Source organism: Typopeltis vanoorti, chromosome 15 (genome assembly GCF_054136105.1).
Source record: "Typopeltis vanoorti isolate ZY-2024b chromosome 15, IOZ_Tvanoo_1.0, whole genome shotgun sequence".
NCBI lineage: Eukaryota > Metazoa > Arthropoda > Arachnida > Uropygi > Thelyphonidae > Typopeltis > Typopeltis vanoorti.
Window position 1 is genome coordinate 66934075 of NC_143563.1, and position 16629 is coordinate 66950703.

General features: G+C 35.0%; 1 long non-coding RNA gene across 2 annotated transcripts in view; it reads left to right on the plus strand.

Annotated features, from left to right (window-relative positions):
- Window positions 1–14299, plus strand: part of LOC150098840 (uncharacterized) — a 46545-nt gene extending 32246 nt beyond the window's left edge. Inside the window, exons 1-2 of one of the 2 annotated variants that reach the window (XR_016549499.1) lie at window positions 10868–11136; window positions 12026–14299. This is a non-coding gene — a long non-coding RNA (uncharacterized LOC150098840). Of the gene's footprint in view, window positions 1–10867; window positions 11137–12025 lie in introns of those variants that run through there. The other variant, XR_016549498.1, reaches the window with a different exon arrangement.
- The last annotated feature ends 2330 nt before the right edge of the window (window positions 14300–16629 follow it).

Consider the following 16629-nt stretch of genomic DNA (forward strand, 5'->3'; position numbering starts at 1 on the left):
ATATTTGATATTCTTTCCAATACAAATAAATAACTATTTATTCTTATTTCAAATGAAAATTAGCTCAGAAAGAAAGAAAGAAAAAAAAAGTTTACCCTCAAATAAATATTTATGATCACAGCAAACAAGAAATTCATCAGCTTTTTCAAAGTTTTGAAATTCATGCAAATATTGTTTTCATATCTTGTTCAGAGTGCCTGGTATACTACTGAGGCATGAAAATTAACCGGGTCAAGACCGAATATATGTCAACGGGAGTGACGAGGATATGATCATACTCCAGGGTGAAAGCTTAACTTCAGGGAAGAAATTCAAGTACCTTGGGGCGGTCTTCGAGAGGATTGGTGACCTGGATGAGGTAATACAGCACCGAATAACATGCGGCTGGATGAACTGGAGAAAGATGAGCGGGGTCTTGTTCGATAAGAGAGTGAGTTGTAAGATGAAAGGAAAGCTGTATAAGATGGTGGTGAGGCCGGCGATGCTGCATGGCGCGGAGACGTGGCCTATAACAAAGGCACAGGAGAGGAAGATGGCGGTGGCGGAGATGCGAATGTTGAGATGGATGAGTGGTGTGACAAAGGACAGGATAAGGAATGACTACATCAGAGGGACGATCAAGGTGGGACCGATCATAAGAAGGTACAAGAAAGCAGGTGGAGGTGGTTCGGTCATGTAGAGATAAGGAGTGAGGAGTATGTTGGTAAACGAGTGGAGCGTATGGAGGTGGAGGGTGGCCCAAACTCAGATGGAGGGATAAGGTGCAGAGGATCTTACGGAGAAAGGATGATGTCGGGAAGATGCCCTAGACCGGAGAATCTGGAAGAAGAAGATTAAAGATGTGAACTACGACCCCGTTTAACACGGGATAAGGCATAGCGAAAGAAGAAGAAGAATAAAAAAAAAAGAAGGAATGATGTGGAAATACGAAGCAAAAATAGAAGGAATGATGCTCAATTTATACCGCTTATTTCCTGAAAGTCAAAGTAACGATTTCTGCATCTTTCTACGCAACTCGATGTACTGCGCAACTCCCGAGTAGGAAGATTAGTAGTCGTTAGTGCATTTGTCTTCGTTATGAAGTGTCATAAATTATTTTATTCTGACAAGAAGAAAGGAGATTGATTATTTCGAATTTTTTATTAAATTAAAATATGTTAAAGGAGCAAATAACTTGACCTGAATTCTTTTGCATAGCAAAAGTATTCAGTATTGGCCTGTAAACAAAAACTGCATAAACTATATAAAATCAATGCAATCACGCACATCAATGGAGTGCTTCCCCCCCCTTCCCCCATTTCTTCTTCATTCCACTTCATATGGACTGAGTCCCAAGTTAGGGGCTTGTTTATTTAATGCAGTCAGTCTACCACTTATCTGCTGAAGTATTTCAAGACTGGTATATTACGCCTGCAGATATCACAGGATCGGTTAGTCTGCTTGCTAAAGGAAAACCTAAAGACAAACTTTAGTAGTTCAAGTCTAGTCGCCGACTGGAGGAACTTTTTCTAAGCCTTTCTTCGACCGGTTCCCGAGTTAGTCGATCTCAGACACGGACAAGTGTTTTTTTTTTCTCCTGGAAACTCGGGTTTTTCGTCCCGTGAACTCGTAGAACCCACAATAACATATCCTATTAGGGTTAGGCACGAAGAGATGGCGGCACTTGTTTGCCGGTCTCTTCATCCGCGGCCGTCTATAATTAGTGATAGACATGTGCCAGCTATCTCTGATTGGCTACTGGAGAAGATTGAACTGCCTGCTCAGTCTCCGAAAACTAGATATGTTTAAAGGCCTTGCCTACTCCCTATAAGGGAATAAAAGGCGTTAACTTATTGTTTTTATTTATTTGCAAACAAATAAATAAAGTTTAAAAGCAAACTTTAGTTTTTTTTTTTCAACCACAGATCATTGCTACCGACTACACTACGGAAGAGTTTAATAACTTTGGGATATGGTAATCTTAAGAGCACCGCTAGAGATATTAGTGATTAGTGATCCCACTTAAACTTCGGGGATCAGTGGTCAATAATACTTCTTGGTTTCTTTCGTAGCAAGTGGTTATAGTTTAAAAGCCCTTGGCATCTCGTTAGATAAATGAATAGGAAATCTCTCTCTCTCTCTCTCTCTCTCTCTCTCTTGCATGCGAATCTGAGCACCAGTAGGTTGCCTTACGGTTTGCTTAATGCCTACCTCTTTTGATATTATGCAAATATGTAAAAGTTTAAGAATTTTCGTGTTTCTGTGAAATTAATCGTTTTATCATTAGTCGGCATAAAATTTTCATTAACCCTAATTAATGATAGTTTTATGCTTATTTCCTAAACACTATTCGATTATGACACACACCGTATAGTAATCTGATAGACGTTAAGAAATAAATCTTAAAAAGAAAAAAATATTTTTATCAGTTTTAAAGTGAGGAAACTTTTTCCAAGAAGAGTGTCTTCATTTTACTTTACAGGAAAGATAGTTTGTTGATATTTCATTTGCAGTTCAGTTCCACTGATTATCGCAATATATATTTTTTTTCATGTTGTTTATAGATTGGAGCGTTAACTCGACCGACCCTACTTGATATTTCATATCAGATCCAAAGTTGTTTTGTTTCTTTTTCTTCCACAGCCCCCCCCCCCTTAGTGAAATCACAGAGCATTCCATCCTGCCTCTTTGAAGTTGATTCTGTAATGAAAATAATTTAAACGGATTACTCAGAAATTCAGTATTTCGTTTAATGTGAGAGATGTTTCTGTAAAAGTAATTTAAAACGTTTTCTTTTGAAATCCCCCCCTCCTTTTATCACGGAAATATTGTGACAAAAACAATTTAAATTTGGATGATGAAAAAAATGCATTAAACAATATTTAAAGGGAAATATCTTCAAGTAGAGAAAAAGAAAATAAAAATAAATAAATAAATTAATTAATTTAATAATAATAATAATAATAATAATAATAATAATAATAATAATAATAATAATAATGCACAATATAAGTAGGGGTCATATATTAAAAAAAAAAAAAATACAGGACACTTTCGGTTTCAATAAACCAACAAAATTTTTTTTGCTTTTCTTACTTACGAACATTATCAAAAGGGAAAGGAATTTAATTAATTATAGCAATCTTAAAATTGAACTTTAAACAATACTAAATCATTGATCTTTGCTTGTGATATACTTCTCAGATTACTGTATTTTCTCAAGTAAAGAATGATTATGTTTTGCCAAGTTATGAAATTCCACACAGTCGTTATTGAAAAACACTTTAACAATGAGCATAGCTTTCACAGTTTCTACAGATAACCTATTCTTTTCGTTTATCCATAAGGAGTTCATCCGGGAAAACAGTCTTTCAATACTAGCATTTGTGCCAGGAATGCAGCAGAACTCAACAATCTTCTTCAAATTTATTAATTCATTTACTCTAACACTGTTGAATAATTCATACCAAATTTTGCTTTAATTGCTTTTTTACAAGATCATCACCTCATTAAACAGTTCAGTTTCATTGATTTTTGTGTGTGGGCAGACCTCTTCAATAGTTGTTACACTTTTCTGCACACTTTTCCAACTGAGATTGGCTTCTGGATTCTTCAATAAAATCCAAGACAAACTTTCAAAAGTAAGAGTGTCAGAAGACCATTTTTGGATGTATTCTATACAGGTGTTATAAAATTCATTTTTATAATTACCATAATTCTTCTCAGTGATGAGTCCATCTTCAATTAATGCCTTCAGTAAGGACTGTTCTTTCCTTGTTGCAAAATCATTATCTCGTCTCTGCTGAAGTTTCTTTAAGAGGATTTCAATAATGGATTTTGCTTCAGCAAGAGTGACTTTCTCACCTTCAATTGCACAAACTGTTGCATGAAACATTTCAGATCGGCATTCTAGAAATGTGGCTATTAGCTCTGAAACTGGATTACTAAAGAAATGTTTTAGAAGCAATGGTGGTTTATCAAGTGAAAGAACATATGATTTGAGAACTTCGTACATCTCATTCATCCTTTTGAGAGCAGGGTACAGAGACAACCATCGCGTTTTTGAGCGTCCTAACACTGTCTTGTACTCAATATTTAAAAAGTCACAAAAACCTTTGAGTGTATGCACTCTAACAGTATAGATATAAAAATGCTGATATAATTTTTCAATGACAGCTTGAAATGGGTAATGTATCAGCTGCACATTGTATAGCATTATTTACGATATGGGATGAACAACCAACTCCTATCAATGTACAATTCAATTTTGATTTCAATTTAAGAAAAACCTTATTTTTTCCTCTTCTGGAACTTCCACCAGAATTTGTATTAGTATTATCTGCTGACAAGGCAACAACTTTCTTTTCAATATTTCACTTTGTCACTAGTTGCCATACATATTCCGTAAGTTGGTCTGCAGTTTCACACGGTAAACTCTAGAACCATAGTTTTGATGGCCTCTTCTGGTATGAAGTATCGAACTAGAACTGGAACTATTTTCAAAGCATCGTGGTTAGAACTGTCTGTCCTTATTGACACATAATGATAGACAGTTGTATAAGGTGCTAATGCACTCACAATTATAGCATGAGTCTTCTTTTGACCGCAAGTGAACTTTTTTGTGATATAGTTTCCGGATTATTTTTGACGTGCAGTCCATCGAACTGAAACCCTGGTTGTGCATGCATACATGATATGCAAATATAGCTTCGTCAGCTGCAAGATTTCTTTCCATTTCACCCATTGTTTTTTTTTTTTAGAAAAATAATCTGACACTTTACTACTTACACTGGCATTTTCTGCTAATTTGTGTCTCTTCGTAGCGATGTGCTGCATGATATCTGACCGACCGCCGTGTTGTATGCTGAATATTGCAATTACATTGTGTACATTTCACTTTCTCGTCTACTTTGCCATCACAATTACATGGTATAATACAAGGGTATTCAGTCCTTAGCTTTTCTGTGAGAACTCACTTTCTCTTCGGCATTTTAAAGGCATATAAAATAATAAAACTAATTACGTTTCATAACAGATCTGTGTCATATCAAATAGTTATTACAACGTCCTAGTTGCACTATTCTCGCAACATGTCAGTATTGTCAATTGATAAAACAATTTTATGATCAATAACTAATATCGATTTCTTGGTAATTACATGTTTTATGTTTAAGAATGGGAATGTTAAACACAAATCCACGAATTACGGGACAATTCTGCGTCCCAAAGAGTTTTATCGGGACTCCAGGACACAAACTCGTAATAAGAGACAATCCCGTAAAATACGGGACGTATACGAACCCTAAATATAAGGCATTTCCAGCTTTGTTTCTATTCTTCGTTTGTTTAATATAAATAATTAATATTTAATATTTAATTCTGTGAAAATATTGGAAATATATTGGTTTTGTTTGCCCGTTAGAGGGCCAGACGGATGGTTGTGTTTTCAGAGAGCTCCCAAAAGCTAAGTACAATTTTGAGTAAAAATTAGAATATAGGTTAAAATCGTAACGTAATATTGCTTAATTTTGGTAACTTGTTGTGTCTGTGGGATTTTGGTGTGAATTACGTTATTTAATTTAGTATATAACGTTACGTTTCATAGATTTGAATATGGCGCCAATGCGACGTAAGATAATGGCGTCCAAAAATACGATGCCATTGTTCAAAAACTATAATGTGAGAGAGTTTGTCCAATGTGATGTGTGTACGATGTATGCATTCCCGAATGAGGCAGGAATTTGGATTGAAAGTGATAGTGGTGGGAGAATGTGCAGAAAGTGTAAGCAAAGTGAGGAGTTGAAGTATGTGTCAGGTAGTGAGATAGTTATGGTTGAAGAAAGCCAGAATTGCCAGAATGTGAGTGAAAATAGTGGCTTGATAGAGAATTGCGATGTACAAGATGGCAATGAGAGCGGTGATCTAAGAAAGAGTGAAAGCAACCATACTGAGAGAGAAAATGGTTTAAATGATAAAAATAATGAGGAATTATTTGTAGGAAGTGAGATCGCTAGGTTGCGCGCAGTGATACAAAATGCGCAGCGGCAATTAGAGTACCTGCAAAACTCTTTCCAGAGTGATTCGGCTAACGTAAAAAAGCAGTGCAAGAATGAGAGAGTTTCTGAAATGAAGGAAAGAGTGTTGTATGGTGACTCGTTATTAAGAGGGGTGATAGATGGCAGTGTAACTAAATCGTACTTACCGGGTGCGAAATTTAAGGATGTAAGTGAGAGTATTAGAGTGCAAAAACAGAGGGTGAAAGAATTAATAATTGTGGCGGGTACGAATGAATTGAAAGGTGATAAATTTTTTATGAGAGAGGACTTGAAAGTATTGTTAAAGGTAGCGAAAGAAAAGAGTGACAGAGTTAGAATGGTTAGTCTGTTGCCGCGGTATGACAGAGAGGAGTTTAGTAGGAGGGCCATAATCGCAAATGACATTATGCGTAGGTTATGCAGACGGTGTGGTGTGGAATGAGTTTGAAGGGCGAAAGGACTTATTATTATTATTATTATTATTATTCCTGATACCTTATACAAGATGGATGGCCTGCATTTGAATGGACTTGGTGTGTGGAGACTGGAAAGAGTGTTGCTGAATGAAGTGAAAATGGATGTGCAAAACCAGGGAAACTAGAACTACCAAGGAGGGGGGGGGATGGATATGCAGACATCAGTGAGACAGATGAGTGTAAGAATGTATATAATGTACCCGAGCCAGCACTAAGGACAAAAAATGGGAATGGGTCATTTAGAATAACGCATCAATATAGGGATGGGACTAAGGGATCACTGCATTTCATGTATACTAATGCCAGGAGTATTAGGAACAAGAAGGAAGAATTTTTGGCCTTGATTGGCTCTTCCTGGCCACAGGTTATTGGCATTAGTGAAACATGGCTGACGGAAGAAGATATAGTTAGTGGGATAGAATGTGTAGGTCATAGTGTGTTTAGGAGGGACAGAGAGAATAAAATGGGGGGAGGGGTATTATTGATGATAGCTGATGAACTGCAGCCAAGGAGAATTGAAGTTGTATTGCAGGATAGTGAAAGGAGCTCATTTGAGGCTATTTGGTGTGAGATTGAGACTGGCAGAATAAAATATACAGTTGGGTGCTGCTATAGACCAGGTGATGGAATAGATGGTGGAGATAGTATGCATAGGGAAATTGATGAAATGAGTGGAAGGAGGGTAATTATTATGGGGAATTTCAACTATGGTAACATTGATTGGAAGGAGGAGAGGACACATGTGAGGAAGGAAAAGGGTTTTATTCAATTATTAAGGGATAACTATCTGAGACAGCATGTAATTGAAAATACTAGGGGTGTGAGAGTGCTTGACCTGGTAATAGCATCTGAGAATTTGACTGTAATGAATATGACCATGTTGCCACCTATTGGTGAGAGTGATCATAAGGTCTTGACCTGGGAAATGGCTAAAGGTGTGGAATTTTCGATTAAGACAGGGTATATGTGGAATTACCGTGCTGGCAAGTATGACAAGCTTAGGAGATTGCTTGGATCAGTGCCATGGCATGTACAACTGCAAGGGCTGGACGTCGATAGAGCATGGGAAGTGGTCAAGGAGCATTTACAGGAGGTAATGGCTGATTGTATACCTAGGGTCCGAATAGTAAAACAAGTAGGGGTTAAATGGATGAATAACACCATTAAGCTTGAGCTGCAAAAAAAGAAACAACTGTGGAGGGAATTTAAAGAAAGGGGTGACCTGCAGGCACACGAACGGTATAAAGTGCAGGCCAGAAAGGTAACGAGTGTGGTAAAAAAAGCAAAAGCGGATTATGAAAGGAAACTAGCTTTGCAAGCAAAAGAGAATCCCAAACAGTTCTTTCAATATGCTGCAAGCAAGGAAAAAAAACTGTACACGGCAAAATGATTTTAAGGAATGACGATGGTAAGGAGGTCACTGAATCAGTCGATATAGTGGAGTTACTGAGCGCGCACTTTGCAAAAGCATATCATCCAGGTGGTGACATTGAAAAAATGAAGGAACCATTAGTTTATACGGGAATAGTGATGAATGAAGTGGAGGTGACTAGTCTATTACAGAACCTTAATGTAAACACATCTGTGGGATTGGATGGTATACCGGCACGGGTCTTGCGTGAAGCGACTAAAGAATTATCAGTGCCCTTGACCATGTTGTTTAATCTGAGTCTCAGGTCTGGTTTAGTCCCGAAGATGTGGAAAGAGGGGAATATAGTTTCACTGCATAAAGGAGGATCCAAGACTACGGTTGCAAATTACCGACTGATCAGCATATCAGGAGTCGTTGTCAAGTTCTTAGAGAAAGTAGTCAAGGGAAAAATACAGGAATGGATTGATGAAAACGAGATACTGTACAGGGGACAGCATGGCTTTGTGAAGGGTAGATCATGCTTCAGTAACTTGCTCAAGTTTTATAACAAGGTGACGGCTGAACTGGATAAGGGAAATGGGTTTACAGTGATACTGCTGGACCTGGCAAAGGCGTTTGACAGGATACCACATGGAATACTAATCCGTAAACTACAACATATGGGAATGGATATAAGATTGGTGAGATGGATAGGTGGTTGGTTGATGGAGAGATATCAAAGAGTAGTTTATTCAGGAGTAGAGTCCAAAAGACGGCTTGTGACTAGTGGTGTGCCGCAGGGTTCTGTTCTTGGACCACTGCTGTTTAATTTGTTCATTAACGATATAGGGAAGGATCTAAGTGGAACAATTCATTTGTTCGCTGATGATGCAAAGTTGGGTAGGGTAATAGTGAATGCAGAAGATGTCAAAGTCTTGCAGGATGACTTAGATAGATTGGAGTTCTGGGCTAAGGAGAATGGATGTCAATTTAATGTGACAAAATGTAAGGTTATGCATTTTGGGGTGAAAAGATTAGCAGCAGTATACCAGATTGGTGGAACTGTACTCCAAGAGATTGATGAGGCTAGGGACTTGGGAGTATTGGTGGATAGGGAGATGAAGTTTAGGGGGCACATTGCAAAAGTAGCTAAATCAGCTCTTCAACTCACTTGGTTGTTGAAAAATACCTTGACGAGCAGAGACAAGCAAGTTATTGTACCTCTGTACCGAGCCTTGATAAGACCTCATCTCGACTACTGTGCCCAGATTTGGTCACCTCGGTTCCTTCTTGATGGGGAGGAGGCGGAGAGGATCCAGATGTGAGTGACTAAGATGATAACAGATCTATGGAATGAACCATATGAGAACAGGTTGAAGATTTGTGGGTTGCAGAAACTAGTTGATAGGCGGAGGTGGGGAGATATGATTGAGACATTCAAATTGCTAAAGTGATTCTATAGGATTAATTCAGAGGATTATTTTTGAGATCAGGACTGGTGATGGGAGAACTAGGGGACACCTATGGAAGCTGGGCAAGAGTGTGGTTAGCAGGGGTGTTAGAGCTGGGTTCTTTACTTTTAGAGTGGTAAATGAGTGGAATAAGCTGCCAGAGTCTGTTGTGTGTGCTATGACGGTGAACGAGTTCAAGACACGGTATGATAGATACTGTGAGAATGTAATCGCATAGTTGTGTGGACATGATGTTTAGGGCCTCCCTCGATGAGTCTAAAGATTCCTGGAGTCTCCCGAAATAATAATAATAATAAAGTAATAATATTCATAACTAATTATCTTTAAAGTAAATGTTTATTTAAAAAATTTCTCTTTCGATCGCTACAAAGTATGAAAATTATCTTAAAAATGCATATAATTATTAGTACACCCAGTAATTAATTAGTAATCCGTTCTTGCGATTATTAAGTGATTTGATTAAAAATATCAGGAATGATCTGTCACTTGCCAAAACGTCTGAATAGGTTACCGCTTGCATACACATGGACATGATGATCATATCATTTCAGTTATTTGTGTTCACAGTATTAGCATGTTGTATCATGCTATGTTACATTTTATCGTCTGAAGATCACGAATAACACCTGTTATATGGAAACCAATAAAAATAAAGGAAAAAATAGCAGACGACGGGAGGCAAAACAACGTCAGTTTTTTCAGCTATTTTAAATATTTGTTCAAAGTGCTGAATGTTTTTTTTCTATTTTTTATAATAAAAGTTTGTTCATTATGGATAGGATGACCAAGGAATAATTTCTTAATTTTTTCTGTGTAACGAAAAATCGGAATTTCCTGAGGGAAACCATGATATCTGTGTATGAAATAGGCTCACTCATTTTCGAACCACAGTCGTTTGCAATCAAAGGACAATCGTTAACCCGTCTAAACTGTGAGTTGTGCTATTGGATTCGGGAAACATACGGGTATCAAGTATTGTCATTTTAAATGTACAACTAGTATGAAAGAATTAAGTTATGGAATATTTCATTTTACAGATTTGTTGACTGTTTCTATGCCACAAATAGGAAAGATGTGTTTATTATGACCACCACAGCCCAGTCTATTAGTTATTAAATAATATAAAATAAATAAAGTCACTTCTTCTATTATTATTTTTTTTTTTTTACGCGATGATCGTAATTAAAAAAAAAAAATGGACGACCGTATATCACAAAAACTTCCTCCGGAATTTGTACCGTACTCTATTTTTACGAGAATAACAAAACATATCCACTTCAAAACTTGTTATAGACAGACTTGAAATAGCATTTCTATAAATGGAATGTAAAGAATTGTGAGATATCGCCTTAGTTGACCGAGGAATTTTTCCATTGAGCTTATCTTGTTTTGCAATACAGGAAACCAAGTTTTCCATTGAACACAAAAGACTTTCCTTGTTTATATGCAGGAGAGAAGCACTCTTTTAAAAATGCTGCCGATTTTGTTTATTTCGAAGGCCTCTGGTTTTTTCCGTTCTTGTGCGAGTAAATATTGTATACTGACTGAATAAAAGCAAGTGTCAAAGCACTCTTTACGATAAGTTGTTATTTATTTAGAACTTTTGTTTGTGTGTATTCAGATAGGCGAATGCAGAAGCATTATTTGTATTATATGGGCGCAGTAATTTCTAAATTATGTATAACTAAAATTCAAAAGAGCCCCCGTAATAACTCAGCCGCAAGTACTCTCCTCCCCCGATGTTTTCCCCCTCAGCGAGAAAGACATGCATTCGAATCGTGTTAATGAAGCGAGGAATTTTATGGAAGCTTTTTGAACTAAAAGTAAGTTAGCTGATCTCATTAATAGGATTCTTTATCAATCTTTAAAAAATATTAACAAGCATGATGTTCTTAATATTAAAAATAATGTCTGTTTATCCTGAAAAACTGTAAAAAATAAAACATTATAAATTATTGAACAAAAATTTTTTTTCTAGAAATAGCTTTGAGAATTAATTCCTGGATTAAAACTCTAAGCCTTTTATATAAAATAAAATAGTCTGGTTTGTTCGTTCAAGACAGTGTATTGTTATGTTTCTATGGCAACTGTGAATTGTATTTGTGCACACTAGTCAGTGCATATTTTTGCTGGCACACGACGATATTTTCAACAGAAATTATCTTCTGTTGAAAATATCGTCGTGAAAAAAAAAAAAAAAAAAAAAAAAATATATATATATATATAATAAGATATTCAAATAAGATAATGAAATTAAATGCTTTTTTCCTTCTCTCTATTATTATTAGTCGTCTTTATTTTTCCATGGATGATTTTTGATTGTACCTGCTAAGATCATATTTTTGTTTCACAGAATGTTTAAACATCTATTATGAAATAATCTATTCAATCTTGTAATAGAGCTACTTTCCTAGTCTCGCAATTTCATTTGGGTTTAAATTTAACCACAGTTAGGATCTGTGCACTTTTTTTAAATGCTTCTGTGATTACGTCACTATAACTCCATACTTTTAATTTATTGTACACATGTAATATGTTGTCCCATGATCTAGCGATATTCCCATCCTCCTTGACGTATTTAGTCCAACTGGCCAAGTAACAACTTCTTATTAACCTAATCATGTTAATGATGAGATAGTTAATCTTATGTCCATGATGTGATTTGCCTGTCAATGCATGTGTTTTTTTCTGATGTGTTTGTTTGTTTTGCAGGAGAAAAAACCACAAATTTTTGATTGGATAATACCCTGCCACCTTCGTGTGAAACTGGATAACTCACCTTTAATTGAAAAGCCTGGTAAATTCCTCGAACAGGATTCGAATCCAAGTATCTTCAGCCAAAGAGCGCGTCAATGCTATCGACTACGCTACAGAGTTGCTTATCTAATAATATGCTTTTGTTTTTTCCTATATACCATTGTGTCAGCATTCGTCGATTATCTCTTATACAACATGTCTCAACAGACATCGATGACTACATTTTGTTATGGAGTCTTCAACCACATTCTTTCTCTCCCTCGTGATAATAAGACGCTACAAAAGTCCAGTCCTTGAGTCTATATCTCGCATCGATAAGATAGGGCTGCTGCTATGACGGCTGACTGTTGTTAGTAATGCCTAACCAGGGAGATAGGTATCTACAATATCCAGGGATGCCTCACTTAGGGGGGGGACAGAAACCCTGACATCTCCTGACAATCAATTGCCCTTCAGAAAGAGCGGTAAAGTCCATCTTCCACACACACACACACACACACACACACACACACACACACACACACACACACACACACACACACACACACACACACACACACACACACACACAGTGGCATCTTCTTTTTAGGCCTAATGACAAGTTGAAAGATGATACGATTAGTATGTACCCAGGAGACAGTCTATTTTGGTTGGATCCTGAAATATTCGAATTATTAAAAATTCGAAAATTATGGGAAAGCTACAAGATCATGGCCAAAATCGTATAGTCTGTTGTTGCCTTTTTAACGGGAAATACATCTATCTCGAATGCATGTATTTCGGTTACGTTTATAGGAAAATACGTTTTAAAACCCAAGTCGAAGCATAATTTATAATAAGGACCACAATAGTGTCCTTGTTTCTGATACTCGAATCACGTTTCAACTGGATTATTCTGCTACTAGTAACCATAATGAAAAAAAGGAGGTTTGTTGTGTAAAGCACTAGTGTAAAAATGAATGGTTATTATTTACAAAAAAAAAAAAAAAAAAAAAAAAATTAACATGACATTTTGGGTGAAGCTGAAGAAATGTTTAAATGTAGTACTTGAAGCATCTTTAACAAGCCTATGAGGCCCAAATGATATTATAAGGAAATTTTATAAGTTCAAAGGTTAGAGAGAGCAATAACAATGTCGAAAGAATAAGCACCGCCAGCTCTTGACACAAATAACTGAAGTCCCAAACACAACATAAAAAAATTAAATTAAAAGAATGAGCTAATTAATAACCATTTGATTTTAAAAGGTCGGCTGCTTTTTTTCCCTCTTTTTTTTCCCCTCCTCACAAGCAAAGTTTCGAGTTGCATCTGAATGTAGGCTTAATTACAGATTTAATCGGAGAATCAGATCAAATTTACATTTGAAAAAAAGTGCTGCTACTGTTCCAGTACATTGTCAATGAGTCAGTTTTTTGTATCCATCGATATCATTTTTTTTTTTTTTTTTTTTGCAAGAACCAATTTGTATTCCTCTTTATTCTCCAGATATGGGTTGATTTAAAATTTATTGCATGTATCTATTTTTTTTTTTTTGTTTTATATGATTAAACATTGGATTAATCTCAGTGATCAGTGCTACTCTGTAGCAAGATAGTCTATTTTTCCAAATAATCAGAAAGAAAAAGAAAAAGAAAGACGAAAAAAAAACCCTCCTGCGTCATATTACATTCTTGGCACCATGAATCTTTAACTCTCTTAACGCTCATAAATGAAAAATCAGGAAAAAAAAAACAATTGTTTCGTGGAGCAATAAACACATTAAAGTGTTTGCATTTACAGTAATACACTTAGACACACTGATTTTTCTACTAATATTCGTTGTATAATGTCTGTTTATATAATATAATATATAAATTTTATATAATATATAATTATATAAATATTATATAATATATAATATATATGTATAATATATTATATATAATATATATATGTATAATATATTATATATAATATATATATGTATAATATATAACATTTGAAATATTTTTGGGGGTACTGTTTTAGATGTAAGTTTAACCGAACTGGTGTGACTCATGAACTTTGGGGTATATGTGATAAATGATGAATCATGGATGAATCATATCAATCCCTTCTATTCTAATTGTAACATTCTACAGCACGTACACTGCCATGCTATAACTGAAATTTCATAATTGCATTGTTATATGTATAAAAATGCAAGCGTTTTTCAATAAAGAATTGTGTATTTAAAAGTAGTATTATATATATTTTAAACTGCTTATATTTTAAACTATACACATGTAATATCATCGAAAGATAAACTATTGTTGATTGGTTTAAAATAAATAATATTAATTGTAGAATACTGTAAAATTAAAGTTAAAAAAAAATTGACTGTAAAATGAAAACTATCTTAAAAGCACAAAGAATGGATAGTATTGAAGTCTTCAATAGAAGGCGCTGAAAGCAGTCATTGACGAGTTAACAGATGTTTGGAACAATGGGAGTGTTGCTGGTTTGCGTAGGACTTTCCAAGGTGACTGTTTCGAAGGATGCAGAAGTAATTATTACATCATGTGTTATTATATCACGTCATTATTTTAACACATATACCTTAATCAAAAAGTAAAGGTTCAGCTCCACATATGCAAGATTATTTCAAATGCATTGTTAAAAATAAAAAGGCAATACGAACATGAGAATGAAATAATTATAATTCAAAAATGTTAACTGGAAAAATCATCTTGTATTCTAGTTTTCCTAGACTATTCGCCGTTCAAAATAAACAATAACTTAATAATTATTTCATTAGGATCATAAAATGATTCACTACAAAGAAGACTGGAACAATCAACTTTCTGAATCAGAAACCGCTGTGATTTCTTTCTAAAAACGAATCTCCTACAATTTATCTAGGCGATTACTGGAGGCGTATCCCACCACTAAGTACCGCAAATGCCATAAAGATACCATTACGGAACATCCTTTATCTCTCCGCAGGAAGCAATAGTCACAGATTTCTCTTTCTTTCGGTCGTTGTTTGCAGTAATTTATCACTTTCTTATCGTTCATCGCTAGAAATGTTGTTCCATTAACCAATACGCTTCCTGCAAATATCAAAAAGTTTATAAATTCGCCTTCAGAAAGTATCTGTATAATGCTATAAAACTTGGAAAGCTCAGCCAAATTCCTAAGTAAAAATATCGGTCTCAAACTGACTTTAGAAATATTTGCTGAACTGGAAAGAGAGTTTTAAGAATTTGGTTTACAAATATAAATCTGATTCGAATGATATCAACAGCGCTCCCTTCCGAATTTAAACTGAATTAAATGTATACTCATCGTTTGATTTTCATCTCAGATGTTACTTAGATATATTCATTCGGATGCTATTGTAGATAATGTTAAAAGATAACGAATATATTTATAATAATTTCTCTTTGCAAGCTCCTCTGTAGCACAATTAAGAAGACAAGCGATATTCGCTTATCGGTTGGAAAAAAAACTCGAGTTTGAATCCAGTCTAGGACGGAGGAACCTTCATAAGAGCTTTTTAGGTCTATTCAGTTTAAACGGAAGTGGGAAAATATTTTTCCTTCCTAAGCCTCTGATTTTTTAATTCATTCAATGAACATACAAAATATATTGACCTCATAACCTTAATTGCTTAAATGTTCCAATCTTTATAAATAAAGGTTTCTCAACTGAAGCTATGTTGCGTATACTTATGTTCATATATTGTGGAAGTAAGTGTGATTGGTTTAATCAGGAGTGGAAATGTACAGTTTGAATAAAACCCAGTTTATTATTATTATTTTTTTTTATGTGAGGCCCGTCTTATAAACCCATTGTACATTTATACTGTTGGTGGACTGTAGGTAATTCGGAAATACTACCCTAGAGATCGAATACGGAACTTTTTCAAGACACTTCAGGCCTCCAGTAAGCAGGATGCGATAAAGTATTGTTAAAATTGGTAATAATGACAATCTTGAATCTATCGGTGCTATCTGTGATCAAGAAAGTTCATTCCATGGTCCTTTTCGAGGCTTCTGCAAAGAAAACGTCTAAAATTGAATTTTAACTAGCAGAAATAACTTTAGAAAAGTTTTGTTATTGTTCTTGAATGCATTAAAAGATCAAAATAAGAAATAAACACAACAGTTAAACTCAGTTTCATTTACTCATTAAAATGAGAAACAGAAGTATTGTAGTAAAGTCTATTGAAAACAGTAAACTGTTAACATCAATAACAAAGCCTTATTATTTTTTGCTGCATACTTCACTCTTCAGATAATTATGTTTCGATTTTCTTATGGTTTTTTGGTAAGTTATCTGATCATGATAAGCGAGTGTTTCCAAGAATATTTATTTACGACATTTCCAATAAAAATTTATTTTTATTCAATTTATTTATTTTTTCTTTAGCTTATTTTCACATATTTTTCTATCAAAAACTAAAGCAGTTTGTTTGTTTACTTAGTTTTCTATATCGAAAATGTAATTATGCCTTGAGGTTAACATATATTTAATCTATTTCGCCATTTCCATAAAACTGCCTTATAAGCAAGTTCTTCTTAGGTGGGTCTTGTTTG